The sequence below is a fragment of the Vigna unguiculata genome, unplaced genomic scaffold, assembly GCF_004118075.2.
Source record: "Vigna unguiculata cultivar IT97K-499-35 unplaced genomic scaffold, ASM411807v1 contig_20, whole genome shotgun sequence".
Classification (NCBI taxonomy): Eukaryota; Viridiplantae; Streptophyta; class Magnoliopsida; order Fabales; family Fabaceae; genus Vigna; species Vigna unguiculata.
The window spans coordinates 857,775-882,408 of record NW_021010902.1 but is presented as its reverse complement, the minus strand read 5'-3'; the positions used below and the strand labels follow the sequence as shown (position 1 = coordinate 882,408).

At 35.3% G+C, this 24,634-nt stretch overlaps 1 non-coding gene and 1 pseudogene across 1 annotated transcript; one reads left to right on the top strand and one right to left on the bottom strand.

Annotated features, from left to right (window-relative positions):
- Nucleotides 1-243: 243 nt before the first annotated feature.
- On the bottom strand, nt 244-317 carry TRNAW-CCA. Its single transcript has one exon. It is a non-coding gene; the product is annotated as a tRNA-Trp (tRNA).
- Nucleotides 318-18,667: 18,350 nt separating this feature from the next.
- LOC114171319 lies at nt 18,668-20,995 on the top strand (annotated as a pseudogene).
- The last annotated feature ends 3,639 nt before the right edge of the window (nt 20,996-24,634 follow it).

Genomic DNA, 24,634 nt, shown 5'->3' with positions numbered 1-24,634 from the left:
TGATTGAAGTTTTTCTATTTGGAATCGTGTTAGGTTTAATTCCTATTACTTTGGTTAGATTATTTGTAACTGCATATTTACAATACCGACGAGGTGATCAGTTGGATCTTTGATTCATTAATGTCTCTTTTTTTGTGATTCCCTATTTATTTAGTTTAATCCTAATCGACAAGGATAAAATTCAAACTTTCTTTTGAATGTTCAATTATTTCAGTGTAATTATCAGGCGAACAATACTAGAATCACGCTCTATAGGATTTGAACCTACGACATCGGGTTTTGGAGACCCGTGTTCTGCCGAACTGAACTAAGAGCGTTTTGTTTTCATAAAATTATATGATCCAAATCCATTTTGCATATAGATATTCAGTATGTATGTTCAATTGGAATTCGTCTTCACAAGTTCCTGGTTTATTGCTCATCTCATAGAATATGGAATATCATAGAATAAAGAATATCATGGAATAAGTAATTGTTAGGGTTAGGGATGACAGGATTTGAACCCGTGACATTGTAAAGAATCTTTGTCTTGTTTTCCATTTGTTTATAGTGTTATTATAAAGAATCTTTGTCTTGTTTTCCACATTTTTCTCTGTTGATATATATCAACAGAGAAAAAAATACTTAAATAATAAAAAGAAAGGAGGATTTGAAATGCGAGATCTAAAAACATATCTTTCCGTGGCACCAGTAGTAAGTACTTTATGGTTCGGGCTTTGGCGAGTCTATTGATAGAGATCAATCGTTTTTTTCCAGATGCATTGATATTCCCCTTTTTTAATTTTAGTTATTGACACGGGAAGGGGTGAAGAAGATGAAAAGTCCAATTATATATTAAATATGTGTAATTAACCTACTCTTCTTCTTTTGTAGGAAAGATAAAGACGAAAGATTAAATTGGCCTCATTGAAATTCGGAGTGACACTCGGGATCGGGATCTGGTCCAGGCTTCAATGGAATTGAATTATTAATTCAATTCCTATGAAAGAGAAAGTGAAAGCAGAAATCCATAGGTTGGGGCAACAATATCATAAAAAATACCTAAAAAAAACGAAAATACTGGCAATTTGGAACGAAATATAGTTACAGATTCTTGTATTCTTTTTGTACTATCTTTTTGTACTAGATTCAATTAAATTGGAACGAAATCTTTCATAATTTTTCGAATTCTTCTTTTTATCTTATCTTAGTTGTTTTCATCTTTTTCTTAGATTCGAATCCGAAAAGAGTTATAAGTGAATTAAAAACCCAAAGGAGGGTCATGTCCAAGGGTAAAGATATCTGAGTAAGTGTTCTTTTGGAAGGTACTGGTTGTGATAAAAAGAGTCTAAATAAGGATTAAAGCGGTATTTATAGATAGATTACTAACAAGAATCGACACAATACGCCTAATCGATTGGAATTGAGAAAATGATGTCCCCGTCATTATATAACAACATATGCTAAAGAAGAAAGAAAAACAAATCCTTTATTATAATTATATTTCTTGAAATCAATGTTATTTTTGGAATAGGAATAAATAAACTATGGAAAAATCTAAGCGACTCTTTATTAAATCCAAGCGATCTTTTCGTAGACGTTTGCCCCCGATTCAATCGGGGGACTGAATTGATTATAAAAACATGGGTTTAATTTGTTGATTTATTAGTGAACAAGGAAAAATATTATCTAGACGTGTAAATAGATTGACCTTAAAACAACAACGATTAATTACTATTGCTATAAAACAAGCTCATATTTTATCTTCGTTACCTTTTCTCAATAACGAAAAAAAATTAGAAAAAGCGAGTCGACTGCTAAAATTACTCCTTTAAGAAAAAAAAATAGAAATTCAAAATTCGAAATCCAATTTGAATTTAGATTTGAATTAAACATGGATTGATGTTTTGTTCAAAATTAGGATAATTCCATTTGATTTTTTGTTGGAATAAAAAGATAATAGGTAACGAAGAATAATTTTTTAAGCATGGTTGTTTATTTTGATAGCTTTATCATATGATAAAGCTATCAAAATAAACAAATTTCTAGTCTATACCTTCCTGTAGTAAATAAGGTGTTTTAAGTTTTTATGATATTATCGACAATCATAAAAAGATAATTCACTTTTAATATGGCAATTTGTGCAGCTATTTTACGATTAAGAAGCAATTGCTTAGTGTATAGACTATTAATTAAATTATTATAAATATAAGATACTTTTTGATTCTCACAAATTACTGCATTTATTCGACTAATCCATAAACCATGAAAATCTCTTTTTTCCTATCTCTATCCCGATGAGCTGAAACTAAAGCTTTCAATTTCTGTTGGGTAATAGTTCACGTAAGTCTTGAATGAGCTCCGCAAAAACTTGATACGAATAAACAAATTTTTGTCCTCCGCTTTTAATTTTTTAGTTATTCTTTTTTCCTTCCTAGTCTATTAATAACAAAAATGGATTCTTCCGATGTATAAAAAAAATTCCAACGGCTCTTGCTACTATAACCGCCCCAACCACGATTTTTTATATTAAACATTTAACCTCAAAATCAGAAATTGTATAGATACTAGATATCAAATAAAATAAAAATAGTAAATGAAATAGGACACATATTTTGATAATGAATTTGTGGGTTCCTTCATTTCTATGATTTTTTTTAGAAATGACCAGGTCCTCTCTATACACCGGAGCCTTTTTATTTTCATTTTTGATTCATTTAATGAATGTTATTGTTAACTTGTACAGTTCACACTTTGTGGCTATACTAATGCAATATTGAGTAAGTAGGTTTTTTCACAACGAAATCTAATTATATAGTAACGGTATTTAATCATGAAAATTTGCTGGGTAGCTGACCCTCTTATTCCATTCTTACAAAATCCATCAAAATACATTCATTAAGGACATACTTTATTTTTAATTGAAATAGTATTTTCTCCGCTTAACGGGTAACTTTTTTTGTTACCGATGGGAAAGTCCTTCTCATATGAAATTGCAAATTTGTATTATTGGTTTTGCACCAATCGAAACCATAAATTTGATACAAGATAGAAGAATGTAAAGAATTATATAATTATATAGAAAAGAATTATATATTAAGTTAAGATAATGTGAATGTAGTTTTTGCATTCACACTATCTTAACTGATTACCAATACTGAAAAATTTTAATTTGTTTTTTCTTAGTATTTAAGCTGAACGAGTCGCACATACACCTTGGTACACGTTCCTCGATGTTGAGGGCATCCCCGAAGAGCTGGGGATTTTGTGATGTTTCGGATTGGCTATCTTGTGTTTCTAATAAGTTGTTTCATAGTTGGCATGGTAAGTCGTACTATATATATCTATATTTTGTATAATGAGCAGGTTTATATCTATCCTAACCGTGAATTACTTATATTCTATATTCCTTATTTATATATTCTATATTCCTTATTTATAGCCTATATTAATTATATATAGTATATTAGTAGATTAACTCTGAGAGATTTTATTTTAAAATGTAAAGTAAGAAAGAGTAAACAATTAAATTTCCAATCCTATATTTAATTAGAATAACCTTTGCCACCAATTTTTTATTCAACTGCTACAAGATCTACAATTCCATGAGTTTGGGCTTCTGCTGCTGACATAAAAACATCCCTTTCCATGTCTTCCGATATAACCCATAAAGGTTTTCCCATTCTTTGTACATAAACCCTTGTGATAGTTTCACGCATTTTCAGTAGCTCTTCCGCTTCCAGGACAAATTCTCCCGCTTGTGCCTCATAAAAAGAACTAGCAGGTTGGTGGATCATTACCCTGATTATATCACTTAAGTAGTATTTCCCTTATCTTGATAAATCTTTTTAGAATTATTTTTACTATATTGGTAGATTGCTAAAGATTGTCTTTATTCCCAAAATAAAGGTAACAGAAAAGGGACAAAGACAAATAAGATAAAGGGCAAAAAGTATATTCAATAACCATACAAGCATTTTCTGTGTATTGATGCATACGGCTTTTGTACCTATGCAATTCATTTTTTCCACTATGGATAGAGTAGAGTATTTTCTTCGATGAATTTCGTTTCTACATTTACAAATTTCTTTTTTTCTATCAAAGAATAAAGAAGTACAAAATCTACTAGGTCTTTTGGATTCGGATCCTTAAATAATAAACAATAGAATAACCAACTTTCTTTATCTTTTTGAATCTATTTTTAAATACTACGATGGTTCCGTTGTTTTTATATCATTTTGGTATTCAACAATCCAAAAGTTTCTTTTTTTTTCATATATTATGTTTTCTTCTGATTCAAATAAAAATTGTTACAAGCTTTCTGGTATGAAAAAAAAAAGAGTATGCGACACTAAAATGAAACTAGGTTTCTTATAGATCATGTAAATTGAAAATACCCTCTTTTTCATGCTACTCTTTCTATATATAATTAAATGATTCAAAAAAATTGCATATGGAATTCAAAATACCATGCTATTATTACTTTGGTTTTTATGGCGAAGGTATAATATATATAGATAGATAGATATCTATTTTATATATTCTCAAAGAAAAGAATCATTGGCGCCAAGCGTGAGGAAATGCAAGACATTTGGTAATTGTGCCTCCTGCCCCAAAAGAAAGGATCCCATTGAAGCAACTAATCCCAGACATACTGTCTGTACATCTGGTTGTACAAATTGCATAGTATCATAAATAATTATTCCAGGTATTACCACCCCCAGGAGAGTTTATAAACAGAGATAATTCTTTATTCTCTTTCTCTATGCTCAGATATTTCACTATCAACATCTTGACCTAAACAAAATAATCTTTCTCAATAAAGTCGATTGATTAGGATTCCATTTTTTCCTTAAAAGTCGTACATGCACCTTTTGATGCATACAGTTCTTCAAAAATTATATAAGCAAAAAAGGAATCAATGTGTCGATTTTAATCTTTATCTTTTCTAATGGATTTCTTCGAACTAAAAAAGAAGAAGAATATACTTAATTTAGTGAACTATCTTCTCATTGATGTATTGCTTTCACCGAGATCGAAGCTGAATCACATTGTAATTTTCTTATTTCTGAATGAACTTTTTCAATTCTTTTAGGTTTCTTTTCTACTCTGAGTAAAGATTTGCCCGATTTGGATTTGCACATATAGAACAAATAGCCCAAAACTATGTATTTTTGTTAGAACTTCTTCCTTTTCTGAATTTATTAATGTTTTCTGTAAAATACAATATAAAGATATGATAGAAGTAGTGATCGTAGAAATATTACCAATTGGTTTTTCTACACAGAGCCCGGGTACTTGATTTTATTGGTCCAATTAAGCCAACCATAAATTATTCATAATTTCGAGTAATAATCTGGAAATTTTATCTAAAAATGAAAAAATCGATTGAATAATACTTCATTACACTTCACGCTCCTCATTTTTTTATCTTTATGATTTCATCATTCTCTTTTGGGGGTGAAAGCGGGGATATCTCGATCGGGGGAGAAAACGGGTAAATCCCATATAACCTACTATATCTGACAAGTCGCACTATATATCAACCCAAGATGCATCTTTATCCCCGGGGGTTCGAAAGGGTACTCTTGGAACACCAATAGGCATAAAATGGACAAATAATAAAGTCATATATCTCACTTTAGTGTGGAAACGTAAGAATTAGCTTATCATGTTAAAAAAGATTTACTTGATTTTATATTAATATTGCTTTTTTTATAAAAAGAAGACTAAATAAAGTCGAGTTGTTATAAATGGGTCATTGGGGTGATAAGCGAATATGTCTACATTTACTTATTTAAATAGTCATAGAGAAAGTTGTCAACCCCTCTCGTCTCCCCACCATTGCGTATTGTTACTTATCCGGTATAGAATAAATCTGTTTCTTTGATTTTGACAAATATGATTGTTCCATTTTCCAAGAGAATCTACTGAAAAGCTATATTCATTTTTTTCCAGTGCGATAAAGTTACATAGTGTCTATTTTTTGTTGAAAGGGTATTTTTTCATGGGTTTACCTTGGTATCGTGTTCATACTGTTGTTTTAAATGATCCGGGTCGTTTGTTTTCTATTCATATAATGCACACAACTCTAGTTGCTGGTTGGGCCGGTTCAATGGCTCTATATGAATTAGCAGTTTTTGATCCCTCTGATCCTGTTCTTGATCCAATATGGAGACAGGGTATGTTCGTTATACCTCTCATGACTCGTTTAGGAATAACTAATTCGTGGGGCGGTTGGAATATCACAGGAGGGGCTATAACGAATCCGGGTATTTGGAGTTACGAAGGTGTGGCCGGAGCACATATAGTGTTTTCAGGCTTGTGCTTTTTAGCGCCTATTTGGCATTGGGTTTACTGGGATCTAGAAATCTTTTGTGATGAACGTACTGGAAAACCTTCTTTGGATTTGCCAAAAATTTTTGGAATTAATTTATTTCTTGCAGGGGTGGCTTGTTTTGGTTTTGGCGCATTTCATGTAACAAGATTGTATGGTCCCGAAATATGGGTGTCTGATCCTTATGGACTAATTGGAAGGATACAATCCGTAAATCCCGCGTGGGGTGTGGAAGGTTTTGATCCTTTTGTTCCGGGAGGGATAGCTTCTCATCATATTGTGGCAGGAACGTTGGGCATATTAGCGGGTCTTTTCCATCAAAGTGTGCGTCCACCCCAACGTCTGTATAAAGGATTACGTGTGGGAAATATTGAAATTGTCCTTTCTAGCAGTATTACTGCTGTCTTTTTGCAGCTTTTGTCGTTGCTGGAACTATGTGGTATGGTTCAGCAACAACCCCCATTGAATTATTTGGTCCTACTCGGTATAAATGGGATCAGGGATACTTCCAGCAAGAAATATATCGAAGAGTTGGTGCTGGGCTACCAAAAATCAAAATTTATCAGAAGCTTGGTCTAAAATTCCTTAAAAATTAGCTTTTTATGATTACATCGGAAATAATCCAGCAAAATGGGGGTTATTTAGAGCTGATTCAATGGACAATGGAGATGGAATAGCCGTCGGTTGGTTAGGACATCCCATTTTTCGAGATAAAGAAGGACACAAGCTTTTTATACGTCGTATGACTACTTTTTTTTTGAAACATTTCCAGTTGTTTTAGTAGATGGGGACGAAATTGTTAGAGCCGATGTTCCTTTTCGAAGAGCATAATCGAAATATAGTGTCGAACAAGTAGGTGTAACTGTTAAGTTCTATGGTGGTGAGCTTAATGGAGTAAGTTTTAGTGATCCTGCTATTGTGAAAAATATGCTAGATGTAACATCCCGTCAGGATATTACTAATTTATAAATAAATAATTGGAATAATTAAGACAACATGTTTAATAATACCTCATTTTCCCAAAACGCGGGAAAATTTAAAACTTTATTAATTGCTGATAAAAACTTAGAACGTCCATCACATAATTAAAATCCAATGTTATTAAGTCACCCATCCGGGTTTACAAATATTTCCAAAACAAGTAATACAAGTAAAAAGTTTCCCCAACTCAATCCCTCTCCACGCCTAAGCTGCACCTGAGCCACCTGCATCACCAGCATCTGCTCCCGTGTACCGCGTACACGATCATCGCCACACACACGCAGATAGGGTGAGCTTAGCAGATAAAACACATATATATTCAAAGCTATAAACATATATATATAAATCAGTATACGTACACATAACATCACTTAAATTTAACTTTCCACATTGCCCTATTTTTTTATTCCCTCGATTCAATCTCCAATACGTTTATTCGTGTTCTACTTCGTCTGTTAATTACTTCAAGGTGACTTGCTGCCATACCTATCGGCCACAACCGATAGAGCACGTGCGGGAATACATGCTACGGATCATACACCGCAACGCCAGGTAGAGTTCCCACATACGAACAAAGTCCGTATCGTCCCAAGACTACCTAACTCGTCAGCCATCAACTGAGGAGGGCAATCTATCTGGACCCATCCGTACTGGCCACAACCAGCACACTCATACCGGCCACACTCGCCAACCCGAGCCACAACTCAAGGGTTCCTCGTGTTCGTCCGCCATCCCGAGCCACAACTCAAGAGATGCTATTCCGAGCCACAACTCAAGGAATACCACGTGCTTAACCCCTATCTCGAGCCACAACTCAAGGGATACGTTCCGAGCCACAACTCAAGGAACTCCAGCAACCTCACCTCTAAAGCACTACCAGAAGCCTTGTAGAACACCCTATGAAGTCCAACAACTGGGACTTACAGCAGCTAAACCGCCTGGCGGGGGACACGTACCGCTAGGCGCCACAGCTTCCAGACCGCTTGGAAGCTATGATGAGTCGAACCTTGGCTCACATTCAATAATTAACTTTTGGGGAATTTAATATTATTTTTGCGCTTACAAATTTGATATTAGTTGCATCAAATTTATTATTAGATATTCTTGAGTTTACTAATGCAAGTGTAATTTAATTTAGGTCCTTAAGGTTGTAAATAATGAATCTTTTAATTCATAGATTAAGTCCCAAAATAGGAATTTTGGAGAGAAATAGTTCAGGTAGTAAATGCACCCCCAATTCTCATGTTTACACCCCTTTTTCGAAATGGAATATCTATTATTAAAATAAAATATTCTAGGGCTAGCTGCACCCCCTGATTTCAGGTTTACACCCCCTTCTGTAATTTAACTTTAAATTTCTGCTTTGCACCCCTCCTTTTTACTAAGCTGCACCCCTAATGTCACTTAAAGTCTAGTCCACCAGATTTCGCCACGTGGCAATCCTCCACTTACTAAATTAACCATTCACAGTTTGTCACATCATCAATCTTCCATTAACTCAAATCACCAATCGAAACATGCCACATCATCACTCTCTCTCTCTCTCTCTCCTTCAAACAACCAAAACCCTAACCTTAACTCTTTCTCTCCTTCCATCTCCATGCTGCAGCCGCCAATCCCGACGCCGGCCGTCACCACTACTCCAACCGTCGTTGCAGCTTGCCGGAACACGGCCACCAGAACTCCGGCAATGCCTGTGCCACTGCCCACATCTTCTCGCACCAACTGCCATTCTCGCGCCTCTTCCTCTCCTTCATCCCGATGCAACCACCGTCGCTCAATCGCCGGAAAACATAGCACTCGTGGCTGAACCAGTTCTGCGCGACATCTGCGTCCTCTTCGCAGTCCTGCAACCACCACCACACCGTGATAGCTTGCGTAGGGACAACGGCCGCCACCTCCTGCAACTCTCGCACCACGTGAACCACCGTTGCGTCTTCTTCATCACGAAGTCACCACCAACGCGCGCACACCAAAACCGTAGCCCCTTCATCTTCGCATCATGCCAGTATCACCATGCCTGCAGCATTCTCTCACACGTCCAGACCCACCACTGCTGCACCAGGTCTGCTCTTGAGATCTGCAACGACCAACTCAAAGCTCCGCTGCGTTGCCATCGCCACCATCGTCTTCGTTCAGGATACTGTGGGAAACACCATTGCAGCGGCACTCGCGTCTTCTGCAGCAGCCACGGCCACTGACGGAACCACCACCAAACCCTAATTGCGGAAAGGAAATCTGATTTGGGAAGAGAGAGACTGCTCCGACACGTGGCAGCCTCTAGTTGGGTTGTCAAAAAGTCAAGACTGGTCAACCAGTCAACTCTGAGCAAGGATTTGGTCAACAGTGGTCAAATTATCTATTTTATGCTATATCTGGCAGGTGGTTCCTCTATAGGAACCCTAAATTGGCCTAGGAAGGAAAAGATAGTCTGGCGGCAGTTCACCACCAACCAGACTAATTCTGGAAATTTCCCAGAATCACAATCTTTAAAAATGGAATATACAAATCCTACATAATCATACCAAATTCAGCATACCAATCAGAATTAAATTAATCAACGCATGAATTACCCCATTTAGCATGCCATTCAAATTAAAAATAAATTTAACGCGTAAAAGCTCCCCTAACCTGGTTCCTTAGCTTAAATTAGAACAATTGATGAAGCTCTCCCTTGATCACCAATGGCCACCCTTGGTTTCCCTCAATTCTGCCTTCAACTCCCTCACGTCAGCCCCTCTCACTCACCCTTGCCTCTGTTTTCTAAGTCTAGGTTCAGCCTTGCCAAAACCTTGCCTAAACTCCAACTTTTTCCTTTTAAACTAGTACTTTAGGTTACTTAAAAATATTAAAACGAATTTAATTTCATTTTAAACTAGTACTTTAGGTTACTTAAAATATTAAAACGAATTTAATTTCATTTACCTTTTAATAACCCTCCATCTCTCATCATGAATGAGAATGCAGCCCCCCCTTGCCGTACTGCTTCCCATTGCCTTTGTTAACCTTTCCCATTTCCCTCTAAAGTCACCATTAGCAAAATAAAAATAAGCATAATTTCCATTTAGCCTTTCCAAGGTTTGAACCCATGACCCCATTGTTACCACTCAAGTGCATAACCATTTCAACCAATCATGTTTCATGCTAACCATCACAATTCAAGTATCATAACATACAAGAACATGTTTTCATAAATTTAAATAACAAACCATAACATCAAAAGTTACCATACATAGGACTCAAACCCAAGTCCTCTCGCACAATCAAAGTGCTCTCAACCATATGAGCTAGCACTTTTCCACGTCTTACCAATCATAATTTAATGTCATAATTATTACCCTCCAGTATTTATTAATTAATTATTTATTAATTAATTAAATTCTACGGGTCTTACAATACTCCCCCTTTTTAAATTTTTCGTCCTCGAAAAAGAGAACTTACCAGTGAAGAGATGAGGATAGGACCGCCTCATGACATCGTCCATCTCCCATGTCATTTCTTGAGTTGCCTCATCCCATAGGACTTTCACGATTTTGATTTCCTTCCCTCTGAGCTGTTTCGTTTGAGAATCCAAGATTCTCACTGGTCCAACTCCCACTATTAGATCCTCACGTACATGAACGTCGTCCTCCTCTTACACAAGTGTAAAACTGCAATGTACTTCCTTAACTGTAAATCCTATATACAAGTTTGCCAAGTGCGGTGGTAAAGCGATCGCATAGGCTGCTAGACCTATCTTTCGTGTTATCTGCTAAGGTCCACAAGAATTTTTTTTTTTTTTTTTTTTTTGATCGTTCTTTCGTTGCCAGTAATTGGAGAATTCTTGAGAATCTCATTCTCTCCATCCTTAAACTTCCACGACCTTCTCCCCATATTTGCATACAGCTTTTGTCTGCTCTGTGACGCGTTCATCTAGTCTTGGAAATAACAAAGATTTCTCTGTGGTCTGCTACAGCAACTCAGCCTAATAATCGCCAACTCCCAATCCAAGTATTCACACATCTAAATTTTGTCTCTTTTACCACCCACCGCCTCAGATAGTCCGATTCTTATCTTGATTAATACTTCACTTAAGTGGTTTAACTTACTGGTTTCTTCTTAGTGATCTACTAAAACTTGCAATCATTATAGTGTTTACACTAAGTCTCGTCATCAAGTTTCAGTATCTATTCCTATGCTCCTCTTTCTTCTCATTCCCCGCGACACCATCCGATTAGAGAGTATTGACACCATCTCTTCCTCAGTACTAATGCGATAAAGACTTCACCACTCCAAAGTGAAATTCTAGCATCTACTTGAAAACGAGTCTATGACTCTTCCCCATCTAAATGCTCTACAGCTATTCTTCTTTGGTCTTTGCTAAGTAACTCTAGTTCACACGACATTCTGTCCTCACCTTTCTGCTCCATTTACCATTGATACACCGTCGTCGATTTGTCTCTTTGGTTCATCGAACACTACCTTGTTGAGTACCACACTATTCCAGCATGAGATTGGAAAAATAATCTATCCATTCTCGTGTTGATGTCCCATTCTCACAAAAGAGTCAATTCCAATTAACCTTGAGTATAAATTCTCGATCATCTCGAGACACCACCAAACCCAAGTATTCCGCACTCAGTCGCAACTGTAGAGTAAACCAACATCTCACTACCAATTCCCTCTTGCCGAAAACTAGAACCTAATTCTCAAAATGGCGATACCAAGGAGTATCTAATCTCGATTAAAACCAAAACACATACCCCAAACACCACTTTTATGCCTTGTATCTTTTTAATTATTTACTTTAACCGATCCAACACCAATTAGTAGAGACACTCCTTCAGCTACACAAGAGTTTTCTCTTTTCCTTTCATCCTCCCTTGTGCCATGACCTTACCAACTGCCTCATTCCCATAAGAACAACTTAACGAAGTACTTCTTCTTTCGATACTTGAAACTGTTCATCTCATGCCCCAAGTCAGACCTTTCTCTCTCGTGAGCCACCTTACTTAGGACATCCATTCTACTCCTGACTTAAATTGTGGTTATTGCCGAGAATATTTAACTGCCTCTCATGGAGGTTGACCGCATAAACCTTGAACATACGGTATTTCTACCACGTGATTGGTTCTCCCCCTTTCTTAGAACATTTCCTGGTCGACCTAACCTTCGAGCTCTACCTCAACTTTACCTTCCGCTGGAGATTCTCACTTCCTTGTCTCGACCCTTTTAGTTTAGCCTTAGCCCCCTACGTTTCACTACTTTCCGCTCCTACCTTTAACCCATGTTAGGATGTAGTACCAATTTGACTTCTCAACTTTGCTGCACAAGCATGCATTGAACACCTCTCCTTATTCTAACCTTTGAATTTGATTCCTCTCCCAAACTTTGGTATTCGTTCCAAGAACCTATTCTTGCCCTCAGTTTAACGCGATGTTTTTTTTTTTTTTTTTTTTTAAACTCCTTTAGTGATTTCGCCTACAAATCCACAACTTAACTTCACTCGTACACTGATACACAACCTTCTGCATATTCGTATCTTCGGTCAAGAGGCTACCTTAACGGCCCTACACTAACCCTTGCAAGGCAAGCAGGTCAAGTTTGACCTTGAATCTGCATTCCTTTGCCACCATAAATAACAAACACATACCATATGAGTGCCAACATAAAAGGAAAAGGTATAGGAGAGAAACTCAACCTATAACTTCCCTCTCTTTTACCAAACCTTTAGAATTAAGAAAGGAAACTATCTCTGATATAGTCATGAGTGTGCACCCTCATCACTTTACCAAGAATTTCTGTTCTTAATGCTTCCAGTTTCACAACTTTACGTAGTCCGCAATCAATAGTATGATCGATAGACTGCAAATTCATTCCTACACAGTTCGCAACCGAAACACGACAAGCTCACTCCCCAAGGCCCAAAAAAATCATTGAAACCATTGCTCTGATACCAAATGTAACATCCCGTCAGGATATTACTAATTTATAAATAAATAATTGGAATAATTAAGACAACATGTTAATAATACCTCATTTTCCCAAACGCGGGAAAATTTAAAACTTTATTAATTGCTGATAAAACTTAGAACGTCCATCACATAATTAAAATCCAATGTTATTAAGTCACCCATCCGGGTTTACAAATATTTCCAAACAAGTAATACAAGTAAAAAGTTTCCCCAACTCAATCCCCTCTCCACGCCTAAGCTGCACCTGAGCCACCTGCATCACCAGCATCTGCTCCCGTGTACCGCGTACACGATCATCGCCACACACACGCAGATAGGGTGAGCTTAGCAGATAAAACACATATATATTCAAAGCTATAAACATATATATATAAATCAGTATACGTACACATAACATCACTTAAATTTAACTTTCCACATTGCCCTATTTTTTTATTCCCTCGATTCAATCTCCAATACGTTTATTCGTGTTCTACTTCGTCTGTTAATTACTTCAAGGTGACTTGCTGCCATACTATCGGCCACAACCGATAGAGCACGTGCGGGAATACATGCTACGGATCATACACCGCAACGCCAGGTAGAGTTCCACATACGAACAAAGTCCGTATCGTCCCAAGACTACCTAACTCGTCAGCCATCAACTGAGGAGGGCAATCTATCTGGACCCATCCGTACTGGCCACAACCAGCACACTCATACCGGCCACACTCGCCAACCCGAGCCACAATCAAGGGTTCCTCGTGTTCGTCCGCCATCCCGAGCCACAACTCAAGAGATGCTATTCCGAGCCACAACTCAAGGAATACCACGTGCTTAACCCCTATCCCGAGCCACAATCAAGGGATACGTTCCGAGCCACAACTCAAGGAACTCCAGCAACCTCACCTCTAAAGCACTACCAGAAGCTTGTAGAACACCCTATGAAGTCCAACAACGGGACTTACAGCAGCTAAACGCTGGCGGGGGACACGTACCGCTAGGCGCCACAGCTTCCAGACCGCTTGGAAGCTATGATGAGTCGAACCTTGGCTCACATTCAATAATTAACTTTTGGGGAATTTAATATTATTTTTGCGCTTACAAATTTGATATTAGTTGCATCAAATTTATTATTAGATATTCTTGAGTTTACTAATGCAAGTGTAATTTAATTTAGGTCCTTAAGGTTGTAAATAATGAATCTTTTAATTCATAGATTAAGTCCCAAAATAGGAATTTTGGAGAGAAATAGTTCAGGTACTAAATGCACCCTCAATTATCATGTTTACACCCCTTTTTCGAAATGGAATATCTATTATTAAAATAAAATATTTCTAGGGCTAGCTGCACCCCCTGATTTCAGGTTTACACCCCCTTCTGTAATTTAACTTTAAATTTCTGCTTTGCACCCCTCCTTTTTACTAAGCTGCACCCCTAATGTCACTTAAACTCTAGTCCACCAGATTTCGCCACGTGGCAATCCTCCACTTACTAAATTAACCATTCACAGTTTGTCACATCATCAATCTTCCATTAACTCAAATCACCAATCGAAACATGCCACATCATCACTCTCTCTCTCTCTCTCCTTCAAACAACCAAAACCCTAACCCTAACTCTTTCTCTCCTTCCATCTCTATGCTGCAGCCGCCAATCCCGACGCCGGCCGTCACCACTACTCCAACCGTCGTTGCAGCTTGCCGGAACACGGCCACCAGAACTCCGGCAATGCCTGCGCCACTGCCCACATCTTCTCGCACCAACTGCCATTCTCGCGCCTCTTCCTCTCCTTCATCCCGATGCAACCACCGTCGCTCAATCGCCGGAAAACATAGCACTCGTGGCTGAACCAGTTCTGCGCGACATCTGCGTCCTCTTCGCAGTCCTGCAACCACCACCACACCGTGACAGCTTGCGTAGGGACAACGGCCGCCACCTCCTGCAACTCTCGCACCACCGTGAACCACCGTTGCGTCTTCTTCATCACGAAGTCACCACCAACGCGCGCACACCAAAACCGTAGCCCCTTCATCTTCGCATCATGCCAGTATCACCATGCCTGCAGCATTCTCTCACACGTCCAGACCCACCACTGCTGCACCAGGTCTGCTCTTGAGATCTGCAACGACCAACTCAAAGCTCCGCTGCGTTGCCATCGCCACCATCGTCTTCGTTCAGGATACTGTGGGAAACACCATTGCAGCGGCACTCGCGGCTTCTGCAGCAGCCACGGCCACTGACGGAACCACCACCAAACCCTAATTGCGGAAAGGAAATCTGATTTGGGAAGAGAGAGACTGCTCCGACACGTGGCAGCCTCTAGTTGGGTTGTCAAAAAGTCAAGACTGGTCAACCAGTCAACTCTGAGCAAGGATTTGGTCAACAGTGGTCAAATTATCTATTTTATGCTATATCTGGCAGGTGGTTCCTCTATAGGAACCCTAAATTGGCCTAGGAAGGAAAAGATAGTCTGGCGGCAGTTCACCACCAACCAGACTAATTCTGGAAATTTCCCAGAATCACAATCTTTAAAAATGGAATATACAAATCCTACATAATCATACCAAATTCAGCATACCAATCAGAATTAAATTAATCAACGCATGAATTACCCCATTTAGCATGCCATTCAAATTAAAAATAAATTTAACGCGTAAAAGCTCCCCTAACCTGGTTCCTTAGCTTAAATTAGAACAATTGATGAAGCTCTCCCTTGATCACCAATGGCCACCCTTGGTTTCCCTCAATTCTGCCTTCAACTCCCTCACGTCAGCCCCTCTCACTCACCCTTGCCTCTGTTTTTCTAAGTCTAGGTTCAGCCTTGCCAAAACCTTGCCTAAACTCCAACTTTTTCCTTTTAAACTAGTACTTTAGGTTACTTAAAAATATTAAAACGAATTTAATTTCATTTTAAACTAGTACTTTAGGTTACTTAAAAATATTAAAACGAATTTAATTTCATTTACCTTTTAATAACCCTCCATCTCTCATCATGAATGAGAATGCAGCCCCCCCTTGCCGTACTGCTTCCCATTGCCTTTGTTAACCTTTCCCATTTCCCTCTAAAGTCACCATTAGCAAAATAAAAATAAGCATAATTTCCATTTAGCCTTTCCAAGGTTTGAACCCATGACCCCATTGTTACCACTCAAGTGCATAACCATTTCAACCAATCATGTTTCATGCTAACCATCACAATTCAAGTATCATAACATACAAGAACATGTTTTCATAAATTTAAATAACAAAACCATAACATCAAAAGTTAGCATACATAGGACTCAAACCCAAGTCCTCTCGCACAATCAAAGTGCTCTCAACCATATGAGCTAGCACTTTTCCACGTCTTACCAATCATAATTTAATGTCATAATTATTACCCCTCCAGTATTTATTAATTAATTATTTATTTAATTAATTAAATTCTACGGGTCTTACACTAGACGTGCTCAATTGGGTGAAATTTTTGAATTAGATCATGCTACTTTGAAATCAGATGGTGTTTTTCGTAGCAGTCCAAGGGGTTGGTTAACTTTTGGGCATGATTCATTTGGTCTGCTACTCTTTTTCGGGCATATTTGGCATGGTTCTAGAACTTTGTTCAGAGATGTTTTTGCTGGTATCAACCCAGATTTAGATGTTCAAGTAGAATTTGGAGCATTCCAAAAACTTGGAGATCCAACTACCAGATTTAGATTTTCTACTTTTTTATAATTTTGAATTTCATATAAAGAACTAGATAAATCTTGATTGGAATCATTGCATTTATTCTTTTTTTTTTCTTTTCGAAAAGAGCCCCACCCCAAGAAACAAGTATGAAAGCTATAATTGTAAACCACGATTAAATTTATGGAAGCTTTGGTTTATACATTCCTCTTAGTCTCAACTTTAGGAATTATTTTTTTCGCGATTTTTTTAGAGAACCTCCTAAAGTTCCGACGAAAAAGGTCAAATAATTTTTTATTATCTTAATTGAAGTAATGAGCCTGCAATAAGGAGGGCGCATTACTTCAACTAGTCCCCATGTTCTTCAAATGGATCTCTTAGTTGTTGGGAGGGTTGCCCAAAGGCAGTATATAAGGCATACCCAGTAAAACTTACAAGTAAACCAGATATAGAGATGGCAATTAGAGTTGCTGTTTCCATTATTTTAATTCTAAAGTTTCCAGATCACAATAGATCTATAGGATAAGATCCTTATATTTACAGCGGAATGGTATACAAAGTCAACATATCTAAATGAATAAAAAAGAGTATTTATGGCTACGCAAACTGTTGAGGATAATTCTAGATCTGGTCCAAGATGAACTGTTGTAGGGAATTTATTGAAACCTTGAAATTCAGAATATGGTAAAGTAGCCCCGGGGTGGGGAACTACTCCTTTGATGGGTGTTGCAATGGCTCTATTTGCGATATTTCTATTTATTATTTTGGAGATTTATAATTCGTCCATTTTATTGGACGAAATTTATATCAATTAGATTCACAAGAATCGAGTAATTAGTTTATAGAAAGTGAAGCGTTTAGGTTTCTTATTGTTTCTTAGTCTATTCCATGTTGATGTGGTAGTTTGATCGTAGAATTTCTTTATTTCTGTATTTCTGGAATATGAGTGTGTGACTTGTTTTAATTGGTCCTATTGAAAGTACAGAACATAAAATGGGTCTGTCATCTTGATATAAATGGTTTTATTCTGTCAGATATTTAATCTAGTATCTGAAGCACAAAATATAGTAAATAGATTCTAAAAATCTTAATACTATGATTCATACTAAATATTTAGACCTCGCAACTGGATTTAAAAACCTTTTCAAAGAGTTCTAAAAATATATTGAAAATTTTTGATTCTTTCAAGCTTCTCCAGTTTGTCTCTATTTTGAGCAAAGGACAAACCTTTCCTTGAATTTTTTCATTATATTTTATCTATTCATTGAATAAGTGATGATCTAGCAATTCTTACTCAGGGAATTTTTGGACTTCGATTAAAAGTTGTTTTGAATCATCGTGGTTCTAGTATGAATCTGATGTTTTTTTTATTCATTCATATGGTCCTAACAAGAGAATCCTTATCAATAATAAAAATTCAAGAATAAAGAAGACAACAGTAAATTCACATTATACAAATAAAAAAATGAAGTAAAGAATATTCAAGAGGCCTTAAAAATCACGATAAAGACGAGTGCGCCGACTTGATATTTTTGCATTATAACAAAAAAGAATAGTTTTCGAATTTTTATTTCTTTTTTATCGTAAGAGAAAATTAGAATTATAGGATTAAATAAAGCAGTTTCAAACTTTCAATTATGGATATCTGTTTTTGTTACAATCAATATTTGGGTATTTTTGTTTGAGCCGTACGAGATGAAATTCGTATATACGGTTCTCTGGGGGGTTGCTTTGGGTTACCTATCTCAATAAAGTTTATGATTGATTCGAAGAACGTCTTGAAATTCAGGCGATTGCCGATGATATAACCAGTAAATATGTTCCGCCTCATGTGAACATATTTTATTGTTTAGGGGGAATTACACTTGTTTTTTAGTCCAAGTAGCAACAAGATTTGCTATGACTTTTTATTATCGCCCAACCGTTACTGAAGCTTTTGCTTCTGTTCAATATACAATGATGATTTTACACGTATTTCGTGTGTATCTTACAGGTGCTTTTAAAAAACCTCGCGAATTAACTTGGGTTACAGGTGTAGTTTTGGCTGTATTAACTGCATCTTTTGGTGTAACTAGTTATTCCTTACCTTGGGATCAAATTGGTTATTGGGTAGTAAAAATAGTAACAGGCGTACCCGAAGCTATTCCTGTAATAGGATCGTCTTTGGTAGAATTATCACACGGAAGTTCCAGTGTGGGCCAATCTACCTTAACTCGTTTTTATAGTTTGCATACTTTTGTATTAGCTCTTCTTACTGTTGTATTTATGTTAATGCACTTTTCAATGATACGTAAGCAAGGCATTTCTGGTCCTTTATAGTGAATATGGGTCATAGATATTTGTAATCACTTCATTATCATTTTGTATTTGGGGGAGGATATTTTTTCATTGCTACAATTATGGATTATAAAACAAAATAAAACATGTATTTAGATATTTTTCTTCAACTTAACAAAAATTGAATTTTTTTTACATACAAAAATAGTTGAAGGGAATTCTCCAAAAAAAATGGATTATGGGAGTGTGTGACTTGAACTATTTATTTGGTCGCGCAGATATATGACTTTATCTTATCTGTCACATTATAATTTACAGTTAAATGTCTTTTTTCCAACCACCAAGCAAGGCTCTTACAGAGAGGGTAGGCTGGTTTTACTTGAAGAGAATCTTTTCTATAATCAGACTCGATTTTATTCTGCATCAACAGGCTCCATAAGATCCAGTAAAAGAAGTGATGTGGTATAGTTCGAATTCTATATAGTATGACAACGCATTCATTTCCTATGTATTGATTTGATTTTTGATACTATTGGAGTGAACAAAGTAGATCTAAAGAACAACGCAAGTTAGGTTATATTAGTAACAAGTAAATTCTTTATACATAAAAAGTATCAAGATTTTTTTTTGATAGGATAACAATTGCAAAGTTTGAGATCACCCATAAAGCATTATCAACTTGAAAAGTCTACTCGGGTATTGAGCGTTTACTAAAATTTACTTAAAAAGAACTTAATTTTTTTTCAATAAAAAATGGTAACTTTGGAAAAAGAGAATAGAATCAAGTTTCTTTTATTATTTAGAATCTTCATATATGTGTGGATAACACATACATTTTTTTTCTAGTTTATTCTATAGATACAGTTGAAGAAAAATTTGATTAGTGCTCGAGTTGGATGATGAAAAATTATCATATTCGGTTCTTTTAGAGGATGGATCTATAAGAATTCACCTATCTCAATAACAAAAAAACTTGACTTGAATGATCCTGTATTAAGAGCTAAATTGGCTAAGGGAATGGGTCATAATTATTATGGAGAACCCGCATGGCCTAACGATCTTTTATATATTTTTCCAGTAGTAATTCTAGGTACTATTGCTTGTAACGTAGGCTTAGCGGTTCTAGAACCATCCATGATTGGGGAACCTGCAGATCCTTTTGCAACTCCTTTGGAAATATTACCTGAATGGTATTTTTTTTCCCGTATTTCAAATACTTCGTACAGTGCCCAATAAGTTATTGGGCGTTCTTTTAATGGTTTCGGAACCTACGGGATTATTAACAGTACCCTTTTTGGTGAATGTTAATAAATTCCAAAATCCATTTCGTCGCCCAGTAGCAACTACCATCTTTTTGATTGGTACTGTAGTTGCCCTTTGGTTAGGTATTGGAGCAACATTACCTATTGAGAAATCCCTAACGTTAGGTCTTTTTTAAAATTATAAGATTGGTTTCATTTTGAATTCATTTTGAAATAAAATATCATGACATCTGTATTGTATATCTAGGGAGAATTCTTTCTCAACCTACTAATCCCTAGATACATATATTCATTTTTAGATATATTCTGACCATTAGGATTTGTTCTAAATATTTAAATTACATATTTTGACCTTTCATTTTGAGTTTAGAAAAAAAATCAATTTGAAAAAATCCTATGTCAATAGATTTCAATTTTATGCAAAATACTTTTGTATTTTTAAAATGTCCAATATAGATTTTCCATCTTCTACGCGAAAATGTTCAAATTTCAGAAGGTCTTCTTGACTGTTATTCAAAAGTTCTAATAATGTATGAATATTGGATCTTTTGAGACAATTATAGATCTTGGGAGGTAATTCTAATTGGTCAATAAAAATATATTTCAATGCTATTTATTTTTTATTTTTCCTCAGTTCATCTTTAACCAATATATCATGAAAAGTAAAAAGGGGCAAAGTCACTTTGTCTTGATTTTTTTCTAAATGAAAATTATCTTTTTCTGCGTGTAAAAAGGGAAGAAATAAATCAATCAAATTTTGGGAGGCTTCATGAAGGGCTTCCTTAGGAGTTAAACTTTCGTTTGTCCATATCTCCAAAAAAAGTATTTCTTTGTTTTCATTCCCATTGACATAAGAATGAATACTATAATTTATATTTCGAACAGGCGTGAATCTAGCATCTATCTCATAACTTTCGTCTTGAAAGTTTTTTAGTGTTTTTATACGATACCCACGATTTCTCTCAATTTTTAATTCAATACACAAATTAACAGGTTCTGTTACGTTGGCTATATGTTGTCTATTATCAACGATTTCCACCGAGGGTGGTAAAATAATGTCTTGAGCGGTTATATATCCAGGACCTTTGAAAGAAATCCATGCGCCCTGTGTTCCATACAGATTACTTTTCAATACAATTTTTTTCAAATTCATGAAAATTTCATGTACTGATTCTTCAATACCTACTATGGTAGAATATTAATGTGGTATTTTCTCTGATTTTACACGTGTGATACATGTTCCCTCTATTTCTCAGAGTAAAATTCTTTGGATTGCAATGCCTATTGTATCGACTTGACCTTTCATAAGTGGGGACAAAATAAAGCGTCCATAATAAAGACGCTTACTGTCTATTCGTGATTCAACACATTTCCATTGTAGTGTCCGAGTAGAGACTCTTAATTTCTCTTGAACCATAGTAATTATTTTGATAAAACTCTTGACTTGTTTTTTTCTCTTGAACTATTTTTAATGTTTATTTTTAGTTTTATACACGTCTTTTTTTAGGAGACCTACATCCATTATGTGGCATAGGAGTTACATCTCGTATAAAATTTAATAGTATACCACTTCTACGAATAGCTCTTAATGATGCATCTCTTCCGAGGCCAAGCCCTTTTATCATGATTTCTGCTCGTTGCATGCCTTGATTCGATACTGTTCGAATAGCATATCCTGCTGCAGTTTGAGCGACAAAAGGTGTTCCCCTTCATGTACCCTTGAATCCACAAGTACCCGCGGAGGACCAAGAAATCATCCGACCTCGTACATCTGTAATAGTCACAATAGTATTGTTGAAACTAGCTTGAACATGAATAATTCCCTTTGGTATTTTACGAGTATGATTACGCGAACCAATACGTACATTTTTACGCGAACCTTTTTTAGGTATAGATTTTGCCATATTCGATTATTTCAATACAATATTTCATTAAAAAAAAAGATATAGGGTATGGAGATATCCATTTCATGTCAAAAACGGATCCTTTTCCAATTCTTTTCGAATTTGATATTCGATTTTTTCTATATTCTTTTTATTTGCTTTCGATTAATATCAAATAAAATTTTTGAAATCAAAGTTAAAAGTTGAAATATCAATAATATTTCAAAAATGGATTTTTCAGTTTCATAGAATAATATATATTCTAGATAATTTTATAATTTTCTCTCTTTTTTTATCTAGTCTATTTTTTTAGAAAGCTTCTGTTTGTTAAAATATTATCCTTGTCTTTTTTATGTTTTGGATTGAAACAAATTACTATAATTCGTCCTCGTCTTCGAATCAATCGACATTTTTCACAAATTTTACGAACCGAGGCGTTTATTTTCATATTTTACATTCCTTAATTAGTTAATCCAAAATTGTGGAAGAAAATAAAGGTTCCTTACATTTTGAACGTCTATTTGAACGTCTATTAGTGGCTTTCTCAATAAAATAGAAAATAAAGTTGAGATTAAAAGACATCCTAATTCAATTAAGTGACTTCTCTTTTTTATTTTCTTATCGTATGTCCAGAAAAAGTATTGGAAACATATTCTAGAACATAAATAAAAATCCAATTTGCATTAATTGTATATAAACCTTAAACCCCGGGCAAATAATTTATGGATAAGTTATTCATTTAGTAATTAAATCTTCGTGAATTTCCCTTTTTTTATAATTCCAGTGAAATCCCTTCTTACATTCATTAATAAATATATCTATGTAAAAAGTATATATATATTTCTATCTATGAGGGATGAAGTTCTATTAGAAACTTGCGTTTTATCTCTCTCTTTTTTTTTACATAAATGAAATGGATACAAGTTTCTCATCGAATTCAGATATTAGAAAGATTACCATATATAACATAAAACTTTGCCGCCGATTTTTTCTAATCGAGCCTCTCGATCTGTCATTATACCTCTAGAAGTTGAAAGAATGACAATCCCCATGCCTCCTAAAATTCGAGGGATTTGTTGATAATTGTAATATATTCGTAGACCTGGTGTACTTATTCGTTTTAAATTTAAAAAACTTTTATATGATTCTTTTCTATTTCTTCGATACCGTAGAGTTAAAATTAAAGAATATTTGTCGTTTTCTCTATGTTTTCTGATGTTTTCAACAAAACCCTCTCGTAAAAGTATTTTTACAGTTTTTTCTGTAATGTTAGTAAAAGGTAATTGAACCATTCCTTCTTTATTCATGTTAGCATTTCGTATATAGGTTATTATGTTGGCGATAGTGTCCTTCCCCATGGTAAACGAAAAAAATTGTTGCCTCTTACTTTTTATATAATCAACATAATCCTTACATAAAATAATATTTCTTATTTGTGTATTTTTTATCTATAGATAGATCTTTATAACTCATTATAGCTCATTGACTAAGTTCGTTGAAATTTCTATTGTGACTATCATCGACTATTGTAAAATAAACAATTCAAAAATTCGAATAAAAGAAGATATTCAACTAAAGCAAATAGAAAATTCAAATAGAAATTCAAGTATCATAATGTTTTATTTATGTACAAATCATCACATCAATTACTATTTGTACTGTGTGTTGTAAATAGACATGAACTTTTTTTTTATTTGACCAAAAGACAAGACTTCTGTATAGAGGTTCTTCTTTATCATAAGAGTCTATTTTGACAAATCAATAAAATATTGAATTAATTGAATTCTTCATTAAAAAAGAATTTTATTATTATTATGAATTATTGAATTCATTTAATGAATTCTAAAAGAAATGAGTTTAACTTCATTTTACTAAGAATTCAATTTTGTAATATTTCTTTATTCATTACTATTTAAAAATGGATGTTCAAATTAACGTTAACGACGAGATCTATTATCATTTTTCTCATGTCCTCGGAAGTTTAGAGTAGGTGAAAATTCTCCTAATTTATGGCCTACCATACGATGTGTTATATAAATAGGTAAATGTTCTTTTCCATTATGGATAGCAATGGTATGGCCAATCATTGTAGGTATAATGGTAGATGCTCTGGACCAAGTTAATATTATATCTTTTTCCGCTTTTATGTTAAGCTTCTTTATTTTTCTTAATAAATGATTCGCTGCAAAAGGATTTTTTTTAATGAACGCGTCATAGTTAATTACTCCTTTTTCTTGTAAAGATGAAGAAACAATTTCTATTTTCTCTATTATTTAGTACGACGACGAAGAATCAAATTATCACTATATTTCT